Consider the following 12668-nt stretch of genomic DNA (forward strand, 5'->3'; position numbering starts at 1 on the left):
TGAAAAAAGCTTTATCATCACATGGTTGTGTATGTACCTTGCAATCACGTTTCCAGTGTCCAGTTAGACCACACTTGAAACATTTACCAGGTCGCTTTGGCTTGTCTTTCTTTTTGAAATTTGTGAAATTTTTCTTCTTGATTGTACCAGTATTTCGCTTTGCCAGTAGAGCTTCACTCGTTCCAACTTCTTCCAAATTAATATTTTCAACACCAAGGCGACTTTCCTCTACTAAGAGCCGATTTGTCAAGTTAATAATCGTTTGATGTTCCTTGGCTGTTGAATCCCATGCCGTAGAAAAATGTCGGTAGTCCGATGGCAATGTCATTAGTATTTTTGTTATCAACATACTATTGTCAATAGTAACACCTGCTACCTTCAATTTTTGCACCAAATTTTCTAAAGTTGAAATGTGAGTGGCAATATCATGAGTTGGGTTTTTCTGATACAAGTAATATTGTTCTTCTAAAAGATGCTTTGCTGAATCATTGGTTTGCTCATAAATTGAATGAAGCTTGTCCCACATTTCTTTTGATGTGGAATAGTTACACAAATGAATGAGAACCTTGGACCCACAAGAATTCACAATAACTTTCTGAGCCTTAGCATCTGTTCTTAGCCATGCTGCCAAAAGGATAGCATCAGTTGGCTTTTGTGACGTTCCATTTACAACGTCATACAATTCCAAGGCCATAAGGTTAACCCGGACTTGAAATTTCCACATCATCCATTGGGATGGATTAGTAAATTTTTCAATAGTTGAAATATCCTTTTCCATAACTTCTCGAATATTCTGCAACAGTTTGCTCTCTCAAATTTAGTTGATGCTTCTCGAAGTATTTCCAGCAATTATCCGAAAAAAAATTTTCAATTGCAAATACTGATTACGTAATTCTTCTTGAAATTCGTTCGTTCTTAAACGACCAATTACGTAATCGCTCGAAAACAAACTTTCACCAAAAATGTTGCAAATTTATTTCTTCTTACTTTCGGCGTACAACTGGGCCCATAACCTGTTGAAATTCTTCGTTTATTCTTAAACGGTCTGAAAGTACTTCTACCGAAATAAATAATCGAGACTTATAAGAAAAAATGTTTATTCAACATGAGAAAATATTTTGAACTAACAATTATTAAAATCGTTACTACGATAAGTTTCAAACAAAATCAAATGAGTTTTTAACAAAACAAAACAGAACAAGTAATTATATCAAGTTAAAGTATAATATTCAACAATTTCTTATCATTTTGAAGTGCAAAATGTAAAAAAAAATCAAAAATATGTTTTAAAAAATAAAATAATTAAAATTAAATTTTTTTACTTTTATTTTTTTTTTTGTTCAAAATTTAACGAAAATCTTTAATTTCCAATAGTTATTTGAGATAGGTATAGATACTTTGAACTACAAGGACAAGTACATGCGGCCCCAGTCGTGCATTTTATTTTATCTTAACACCAGGCACAGGCAGTAAAATAATATTCATATCGAACTTAAAACATTTTATGCTTTTAGTTTTTAAATTCCAAAATGATGAATAAAATATTTTAAATCTTAGGCAGGCTTAGTAGGTTTTGAATGTTTTTAAGTGTTCATCACGATGATAGAAATAATAGCTGAATAAAATATACAATTTGATGATGTTGACATAGTTTTTGCATAACTGCCTCTAAACGTAAGTCCTATTACGAAGATCGCGCTTAGTGTTAGCTCCGGTGTATTTAAAAAAATCTAAGGAAAGATGTAAAAAAGTGCACGGGTATAAAAAATTAATTTTCAGTGCTAAGTGGAGAATGAAACGCAAACTCTCAGCTACCAACATTTTTGCAAAAAAAAAAGTCTCCTCGATTTAACGTAAACAATCTGTCTGCATCAGCTAGATTCTACTTGTGCTTTTATTGTCAGTTCTCTCACAGTGGATACGGATGATTTTCTTACGTAGAAAAAAATAAACAACTGTAGGTTAATTTTATGATACGTTTGAGGAGAGTAGGTCTAAAATGTCTAAACAAAGATATTATTTACAAAATGTTTAGCCTTTTTGCATTCATTATGAGGTTGAAAACCCGGTGGACTGAATTATTTATTTATTATTTTCGCCAAATATGTACTTCTGTTCTAAGTTTGAAAATTAACTGCGACCATAGCGATGAATTAAATTGAAGAGTAGTTTAATTGAAGTAAGCTACTTTGTAAACAAAATAGAAAAAAAAGCTCTTAAAAAAAACCTTTTTAGATTCAAATGGGCCACTTGAGATTTATCTGTGGAAGTATAATTTTGACCCATTGAAACCTGAATTTTATTCTAATGGCAAATAATGCTTAAGTTCTTACATCTATATGGAATTCAACGGAAGCTATTATTCCTGCTTGAGTTTCCTCTTGATACAAAGGTATGAATACACAATTAAGGTTGAGTAGTGTAATTAGTAGTTTATTTCTAAAGTTTTGCAGATGAAATCAGTTTCAATGTCAATTTATAACCCTTCGTGAAGATACTTATTCTTAAGGACTTTATTATTTTCCCAAACCCATAGTCAATAGTTTGTAGAGCTGTGCTCTATTTGAGAATTTTCTGGTATATATGTACGTATGACTTTATTATCTTGTATATTTTTCGTAATACATATACCTTAATATAGATGTGTATTGTATACTTATTATTTAATAAGTATCGATTTATTATCAACTCACCTATTCATCTAGCATTTCATCTGCGCTCTGGTTTCCTTGAAATGAAACCAAAACTAAAACAATATTTTTTTTTATTCATTTTGTTCCATTTGTCCTTTGTATCAGTGTCGATGACATGGAAGAGAAGGACCCTAGAGAATGAGCATTTCACGCACCACTCGCCACCAGCCACAATGTGCAAAGGCAGAACACAAGTGTATTTGAAATCAACCGACAAAGATATGCAAAATAAGTTCCATTAGGCAAGGAAGCCCCTCATTAGCGTAATATTGTTGTCAATTTGTTTCTGGGTTGGCAAACTTAAGTTGATTTGTTGCCATTCTTTTTTTTGGCACTTTAAGTGGGTGGGTGTGCGATAGAAGAGATGGAGAAAATTAATTTATTGTGCCTGAAGCTCTCGCTTTGTATAAGTAAGAAAATAATTTGTGTTCTTTTGTCCGAAACTTTCACCAATCTAATGACTGTTTGATCACTTTGGTTGTTGGAAACTGCGATCCGAAGTAACGGCGACAATATGACGCAGAAATTTGTCTTCTGTGAGACGCACAGTCAGATACTTTGTTATAGTTTCGAATGTAAAGTGCTTTTACGAAAACTTCCCGTTTTTGTTTGGACATAGACAAAAGCAATGGAATTGTTTATGTTTTAGTTTACTTTCGTATGACAGTGTTCATCTTTGTTATAATACGAAACTTTGGATTAAATAAAAGGATCTTTATTAAATCTTATTAAACGGTACCTACAGTACTTCTTAAAATAACTAACACGACTCAACTCCAATCAAATGAAAATTCGTTTTTTTTAAGGTGATTGTTTTTTTTCTCTGTTTTTAAGTTGTCATCATGTGAAAGTTAAATAACTGAATTAACTTAATTTTATTTTGGGTCAGTAAAATATTGTCTTGCTTTTGTTTCAGAAAATACTAATACGTTTAAATATGGTTAAAAAAATGGATTCTTTAAGTGACATTGAATTATCACTGACAAATTAATTTTCTTGGTAAAATATGTAAGTAAGTATGTATGTATTTTCCCATGATTTTTTATCCTTAAATTGGCATGGCGTAGAAACGGACAGTTTCGGTTTTACCTTTGGAATACTTTTGCTTTATAAATTTGACAGTTTAATACCACCCTATGTCTTCACACGATATAGTAGTGATGTACTGATGTATTTCACAACACCTAACAGCTTACACTGAGAGAAAAAAACAAGTTAAAATCAATAAATAACACATTTCTAATTTTGGAAGATTTTGCGTTGAAGAAAATAAATGTTAAGCTGAAGCCTGCCAACTTTAAAACTTATTACATTGTTTCAACTTCAATTAAAAACATTAAATCAACGTTGACCATACTACACTTTACAATGCTATTTTTTCCTCAGTGTATAATTCAGTGAAGTCAAAAAATACATATTTTTTAAAACCTTTCATAATCTTAAATTTCATCCAGAAGTATCCACTACATATACAACTCAGTGCAAAGAATCCATACATATTTAATTTAATGTATTTGAATACTTTGTCTGAAAAGAGCTGCTAGGTTCTTAAGTATTGTCTTCAGTCTTCACACAGCACATTGTCTAACAGTGTCATGACCGAAATAAAGCAAGTGTTTTTACGCCAAATTGTCTGAACATCGACAAAAAAAAAACAACCTAAGTGGAAGCCCACGACCGTTTTATAGGCTTCCAACTGTTTTTCATCAACAGAAATGAAAAGTACAAAACAAAAAAGTCTTGATGAAAAGAAAATGAATGCAATATTTCATAAAGAGATGTTGTGATAATAAATTCGCGTGGCAGAAACGAACCGACCACATAAAAACCTCTACGAAATAAAAAATAAACCGACCAACGACGACGACGCCTGTCCTTAATTGGATTTGAAAAATGTGCTTTTCACTAGATGCAACATTTGATTCATAAAAATAAAAGTATAGAAGAAGGCTCATATAAAAATTCTTCTTTTTTTTCCTACCCATTGTGATTTTTACGGTTCCGCAAATTCCATAAAAATTCACCACCAACTGTAGGTATACTTTTACATTCTTTTCAAGCGTTCCAAGTTCCAAACCCTATAGCTTTTCTAAACTCAAAAGAGCCTATTCTGTATGGAAGGCCTCTTTCTGTTGTTATGAAGCGAAAAAAAAATTGTTTCATACTTTACCATGAAGGATTCGAACCCTCGTCTCTCTCTCTATGTCCTAAATGGCATAGTTGAACACACACTTGAGGGCTGAATGACAACAGTTGCGGAAGGAATTCAAGTGGAATGGCCCAACAAAGGACAATGCCTCTGCGCTGCCGTTTGCCTTTGTTATGTGTTAAATTTCCTTCCTACCCACAAAGACGGCTTCAACAACGAAGACTTTTCGTTTATATTCGTTCTTGTTTTGGCCTCTTTTCAAAGATATCTATAAAGAAAAGCTTTTGTGGAATCCCATCTATCTTTCGCTGTGCAATATTAAATGCCGATTCTCTAGATACTCAAATAATTCCTTCAAAGAATTTACCCATTTACATTGTGAGTAAGGTCGTGCTTTCCATCAAGTCATAAGCCCTACCTTACCGTTCAGCCAAAGGCTTGTAGATCGATTTAAGTGATGCAGTAAAGATATGGAATGATATGATGAAAACGTACATTTTACATGTTTACATCATACATTATGTATGTATACGCTGGCTCTTTTCTATATTTTTACTTACGAAAATCAATCAAACAATTTCTTGTCTTGATCTGACTTCTTACTTCTTATACGAAGCTTTTACGTTAGATTGAAAATGCATTGTAGATATAGAGTATTCTTAAAGTATCTGAAAAGGAGTATTGTATATCTGGTTAGTGCAATTCTTTCTTTCTTTCCTTATTCTGAGTGTCTCTATTATTAAGACTTTTGAAATACCATCGTATATGAAGTGTGGTACTTTCATCACCTTCTTCAACTTGGTAAAAAAATTGCGACGATAGGAAATAACAAATCAATAACTGGCATGTATCCGCTTGAACATGTTTGATTTTTAGCAAAGCTTATGGGGAAACCTACAATAACGGAAACCCATTTTTTTTATATTTTTTCATTTTAATGGTAGTCCGTTATCATTGTTAGCTTTGTCGTGAAGGCGACATTGATATTAGTATATGTATATTAGGGTGTCCGTTATTTCCCAAAGTGATGTTTTCGGGGGTGACACCCCCCAGATCTAAAGTTTAGGGCCTAAATACGGGAAATTTAGCAAAAACAAATTTTTTGGAGGTCATTAACCCGTGCCTCTAAGGTCATACTTTCCCCATACAAATTTGTATGGGAAATTTTTAACTCATACATAAAATTTTTTTTCTCTCGAGTTAAATCATCTATTTTTAAAATGTTTGTTGTTTCTGGTTGGAAAATAGTTCCTTTAAAAGATTACATTCAAAATTTCCCGTTAAAAAATTTTTTTATATTTTATTTCGGTTTTTGAAATTATTAGCTGTTTTCGTAGTTTTTGCTTTCACCTATCACATAATTTTAAATGCAGTTTTACTGGTTTTTAATTCTTTTCAAATATTGCATTCAAAAATTTGTGTATAAATCAAAAATTTTAATTTAAAAAAATTTTTTTTTGAAATTTTTGCCGTTTTTATACGTTTAAATTTATTTTTTTTTCGAACTACAAAAGATATGTTTACAATATTTTTATTGAATTTTGTTTAAAAATTATTTACCTAAAAAATGACATCAAAAAAGTTGCAAACAAGAAAGGGTTAAGTATTTAATAATATTTATTTAATATAAAAAACGGCAAAAATTTCAAAAAAAAATTTTTTTAAATTAAAATTTTTGATTTATACACAAATTTTTGAATGCAATATTTGAAAAGAATTAAAAACCAGTAAAACTGCATTTAAAATTATGTGATAGGTGAAAGCAAAAACTACGAAAACAGCTAATAATTTCAAAAACCGAAATAAAATATAAAAAAATTTTTTAACGGGAAATTTTGAATGTAATCTTTTAAAGGAACTATTTTCCAACCAGAAACAACAAACATTTTAAAAATAGATGATTTAACTCGAGAGAAAAAAAATTTTATGTATGAGTTAAAAATTTCCCATACAAATTTGTATGGGGAAAGTATGACCTTAGAGGCACGGGTTAATGACCTCCAAAAAATTTGTTTTTGCTAAATTTCCCGTATTTAGGCCCTTAACTTTAGATCTGGGGGGTGTCACCCCCGAAAACATCACTTTGGGAAATAACGGACACCCTAATGTATATACATTGTATAGGTATTACATACTGAAAATTTGCCTACTTTTTTTGTAAAAGCCAAAAAATATTAAATTTGTATTTAAAACCCACTAGAGACCTTGACTGTAAGGATTTCAATTTTAAACGAACAAAATTGCTGAAATAGAAACAATAATTATTTGCTGTCTTTAATTCAAGATTTTGTACGATAAATTAGAGGAGAGAGGGCTCGATATCCTTCAAAAGACTGTTCGTTTTTTGCAAAATGATTCGGTCTTCCAAATTTTAAAATATAACTCTACTCTCTATAATCTCTTAAAATCAAGTTAGATTACCCTGAGAACTCTTTACCTAAGTAAATTCATTGAGTTTCAGAATATTTTATATAACCATTATCAGTAGCCACCGCATGTGTTTTGGTATTGGTCAAGTTATCCGTACTAATATGTAAATTAAATTCTTTGCAAAAAGCTTTAAAATGTATACAAAGGAAAATTTATGAAAATGAATCAGTGTAAGACTATAAGTAACTAATGAGACATTGAAAATCCAACAAAACGAAACAATAAAATACCTGAACACGTGTACCTATGTACCTAATGCATCTACATAAAATAGATATGAATTTATTAGCATATAAAAGTCATAATTACGTTACGTACCGTATTGGATATTTTGTGTGTAAAACTTTTTGCCTTATAATTCAATAGTTTGATAGTTTGGTTTATAATTCAACGCTCAATTTATTCAATTAAAACAAAATCTTATAAAAGGAGGAGGGGAATAGATGAGTCTTATTTGAAAACAGTTTATGTAGGTATGTATTTCCAGATAAAGATAAAGATTTTTCCATAAGCTATTTCGTCTTTAGTCAAGGTAAGCATGTGCGTTTATATCTTAAGCCAATATTTGAATAATTTCTATGTCTTATCCTTAAAAAAAAAAAAACTCAATAATCCCAACAGTTAATCCCACCATCTACTAATTTTCGCGAATCATAGTCATCGTTAAGAGAATACCCTTCTCTCATTAAAAGCACTATCTTAATAATGAATAACAACACTACAGCATAATTCTAATCACTCAAGCTACAAGGCTATAAACTTCAACATTAAGTTACATCGCAACAGGATTATACAGAAACTGTATATCAAACGCGCTAAAAATTTCTGCCGTTCATGTTTGATATCTTTTTATACTTCCGACAACAAAAACAACAACTAACTTGCCTTGCAAACTGGATATTGATTGAAATTTTACGAAATAATAAAGTGGATTCCTGCTCCTCAAAGTAAATGGATAAGCTTCTGTTGCTAATTATCTGAAATTTAAAAAAGCAGTTTTCTTCTTCTTAGAAATCAAAGAAACAACCAAATATACATCCCCATATCTTTGTAATCTACTTAAGTAAAGCTCAAGTCAAATCAGAGATCCCGGTTGAATTGTCATCCGCAAAAACCAAACAACGACATCCTCTATTCCATGGAGTATAAATGAGAAATGCTTTAAAACGAAATTCTCTTGCAAATATAATAATTAGAGACGCTTGACAGCGGAGCATTGTATATATTGCGTCCTCTTGGTCCTTATTCTTTCAGCTTTATGGGTAACTTTGTGCGTGTTTGTATTTTAAATTAAAGAAGAAGAACACAAAAAAAGTACATAAAACGATATTTTAAAGACTCCAACAATTTACACCCACAAATAGAGTAAATAGGGGTAGAATGTGTTCTGATAAGTTCTAAGAAAATATCTAAAAAAAGGAGAGAATGAAATGAGTTCACTTGTACTTAATTGTTAATAATTGCGAGCATTATAAATCTGTTTGTTGCTATGTAAAATGGCTTTTGGATCAATTGGTATACCTAACAATTTGAAAATAACAATTATAGTAAGGTAAGTTTCGAAATTAATGCTAATAGAATACCTACCATTTTTTATAAATACAGTGGAATCTCGCTTACTTGAACACATGCGAAACCAGGCTTGTTCAAGTTATTGGAGTATTGGATTGTTCAAGTGACTGGAACATATAAAAAAGTCTTCGTTTTGTATGTTATTCAATTTTTTATTATACGAGTAAATTAATGTAAATGACACAAAACAACCTTTATTGAGGAAATTCAAATTTCTGTTGAAAAACAATTTATTTGTTCAAGTTATAGAGCTTCAAATATTTTAATTGTTCAACTTATAGAATCAGTCCAAAAAAAAATATAAAAATACGACATTGTAGGTCTGAATGTGGTCTACAAATTTTATGTTAATAATTTTTTCGATATTCATCACCCAAAAATAGATTATGTCAAAAAACAAATGGCATGTCCTAAATTTTTGACTTTTTTAATCGATATCTCGAAAACGGTTCATGATACACAAAAAATGTGTATGCATGAATTGTAGAACTCGTTAAAAGCTACGAAAAAGCTCCTTGTAAAATTTTCGCATCTCGTCAGATAGCCGAGTTATTGTTAAAAAACCAATTTTATCCTTTTTTTCAAAATGGCGGAAAAAGCTCATAGGAAATCTTGGTCGAAAACTTCAAGTTAAGCTTTTTTAAGCATCCTCTACAACATATCCAAAATTTAGCTTTCTCGGTCATTTTGCATTTCTAAGCCGTTTTTTCCGACATAATGACTGGCCTAATTTTTAACTTTCTTGTTTATTTCTGTTTCACCAAATTAAAAAAAATCCACAAGTTTTCTATAAATTGTGAAATTTTAGAAGAGTTAAAACATAATTATTTTTTGATTAAATGGAATGTGCAGAGAAAGCAGTTCAAGATTTTTTCAGCTATTCTGTTATGTACTAATGTAATGTCCTGCTAACCATCAGGAACAACAGATATCCTTACACTCAGAGAAAAAAAATAGTCAGCCTAAACACATGTTTTTTTGAAGCAAATGAAATTTTTGGTTTCATGAGTTTTGGTATCAAAATGGCGCATGCTGCACTAATTGGGTCGTCAAGCTAGGTTGCTTATGGCCGCTATCTCTACATATCTACTAATATAAAATATAAATAAATATTAATATAAAAGTAATTTTAACTATTTTGAACTATTTTTTGTTCGCAAATATAGTTATTCGCAAAATTTCAATGAATTCTTTAAGGTGACTAGGTATGCAAATAGTCAAAATAACATTTTTTTCTCTGAGTCTACAATTAAAAAATAAAAACTAATTTATCTCGTCAAAACATTCTATCAAAATTACCAACACCTTCTTGAAACATCCTTGAGGAACAATTTTAATAGTTCCGTCCATAAAGATGGTTCTGTTGCAGTGGCGTATCCAGAAAAAAATTTGGGGGGGGCTGAAAAATTTTACAAAAATTTTTGATAAGGTAAGTGTACTACAAATTTGTCTCTTTTTTTATTCATCTTTGATCGAGAAAAAAGCGCTGTGCTGCGGTACTAAAAGTCGTATAGTAGCATTTTACTGCTCCCGACAACTTCGTACTACTGTCTCCTTTCACATTCAAAGTAGCTATTTTTCCAAGTTCTTGTATCCCAAACATTTTACACAAACAGCAAGGTGTTTAGTAATCTTTAAAAAAAAAAAACACTTTTTTGTTCGAACTTTTTCATGTGCTGAATTCAAAACTGTTTACAAATTTATTCCTATCACGTCTAGTTTTTGAGCTATACTCATCACTTTTTTCGGTATAAATGCCCATATTTCCGCAATTCGACCGAAAGTGAACTGGCATCACTTTTCAATTTCACGTGAAATTGATCTTCGATCGAATTCGAAAACTTCGAAAATGCTTCGAACTGTCAAAACTGAAGGATCATCCATTTTTATTTTGTTTCTAAAGTTAAATTACTGCTACTTTGAACATGGATGCAATTTTATTGGCAACTTTATTAAGCAGAATTTAAAAGAAAAAATAAGAAGTCACATTTTGCGAGACATATGAAATATGTAAGTGAAAAAAAATATAAGTTTTGATAATATTTTGTCCAAAAATTGGAGATTCATTGAAAAAGATACCAAGTTCACGAGCAGAAACAAAGCGAATTAAATTCGATCAGAAAATCGAAATGAGCGAAAAAATGTAGAACACCTAATTTCACTATCGGCTCAAAAAGTGAAATGCAGAACGAAAAAGTCTCAAAAACTAGTTTTCAATGAAATATTCTTTTGATGTTTAATCCGAAATATATATTTTTTAATAATATGTTCCTTTTTTAATACAAATCAGAAGCACAAACTGGAATTTGCTTAAATAAACCAGTAGTTATGTTGACCACTAAGATATTGAGATATAAAAAATTTGTATTTCCAATATCTTTGAGAAAAATATTATTTTTGAAAAAAAGTAATATACTCAAGACAATAAAATACGACGTGATTGCATAAGAAGCTTTGCAAAATTTAACGGTGATGTTATTCGACGTCAAAATAACAAACGCATTATTTGAAGAATTCTGAATTGGACTAAAATCCTGAAAATCCTAAACCTCAACGTGAACTAAGGCACTCAAACAAACACAAACAACCATTTTATAATTTGGAGGGGGCTCGATCATTTGAGCTGCCCTTAAATCTCTACGATTTACGAAGAAGTTTCAGTTAATCATGTAGATTATGATGAAATCAGCTAAATAGTAACATGATTTTGGAGGCTTGGGGGGGCTTGAGCCTCCTGAGCCCCCCCCCCTCAATACGCCACTGTTCTGTTGGTCGGTGGAATAAGTTTTATAGTTTTATGCGATGTAAACAAGCAATCTGTAAATTCTCCTTCTTCCATAATATACAAAATGTATGAAATGGCAGGATGTGACTCGTCCTCTAAAATCCCACCAAAATTATTCCAAGCGGATTCCAATTAGAAGACTTAAATAATATAAAGCGAATTGCGACCCTCGGTGTCTTAAATGACTGATATATTTGTAAAATGTTTGATGTTTCTAATCAAAACATTTAAGAAAATAATCCAAACCAGAGATTTTAATTAGTACATCCGTAAAAAAATCACAAAAAATTACCTCTTTTTCTCGTTATAATTTGTTTGCCTAATATAAGAAAACTTTTGATTGAGGTTGTTGGACTTGCAAAAGCAATGTTGGAATGTTCTGGGATAAATTTTAAATCGTAAAGTTATGTGTTTTCAGTAAGATCGAAAACTTTAAGAAAATTTGTATTTACAAATTTTATAAGTTTTATGCATTGGTACACAGAGAAAAAAAAACTAAGGTAAAATCAAAGGGAAAAATAGATTTTTATTTTTAATAATGATTATCAACCTTTTATTTTTTTTTAATTCGATTTGTACTAGTTTCGTTTTAAAATGACATTTACATTTAAAACAAAAGGATTTCTTTTTAGAATTGAAAATCATTTCTACTTCGGCTAAAAAATTTGAGAACAAAAGCAAAATTTAAACCAAAATTTATGCCAACTGTGGCTCAGTGGATAGATGTGTTGCTCGGAAGCAAAAGTGTTCCAGGTTTGATTCCCGGCTGAGGTTGGGAGTTTTTTTCAAATAAATATAATTGTTCGCAATTCAAAAATAAGGTTAAAAAAATTAATGAAAAGAGGGAGAGAGTGAGGGTAGTGCACAGAGAAGATAGAAAATTGCAAATGTGGCGTGGTTTTTTTTTTATTTTTTTTAAATGCATAAAAAAGTTGTTTTAACAGGAACGAAATGTTGTTTTAAATGGAATGGAATCTTTTCAAAATAATCCGAAACACCTATGTTGCAAAATCATTGGTAAAATTATGTTGAATCATGT

The sequence above is a fragment of the Episyrphus balteatus genome, chromosome 2 (assembly GCF_945859705.1).
Source record: "Episyrphus balteatus chromosome 2, idEpiBalt1.1, whole genome shotgun sequence".
NCBI lineage: Eukaryota > Metazoa > Arthropoda > Insecta > Diptera > Syrphidae > Episyrphus > Episyrphus balteatus.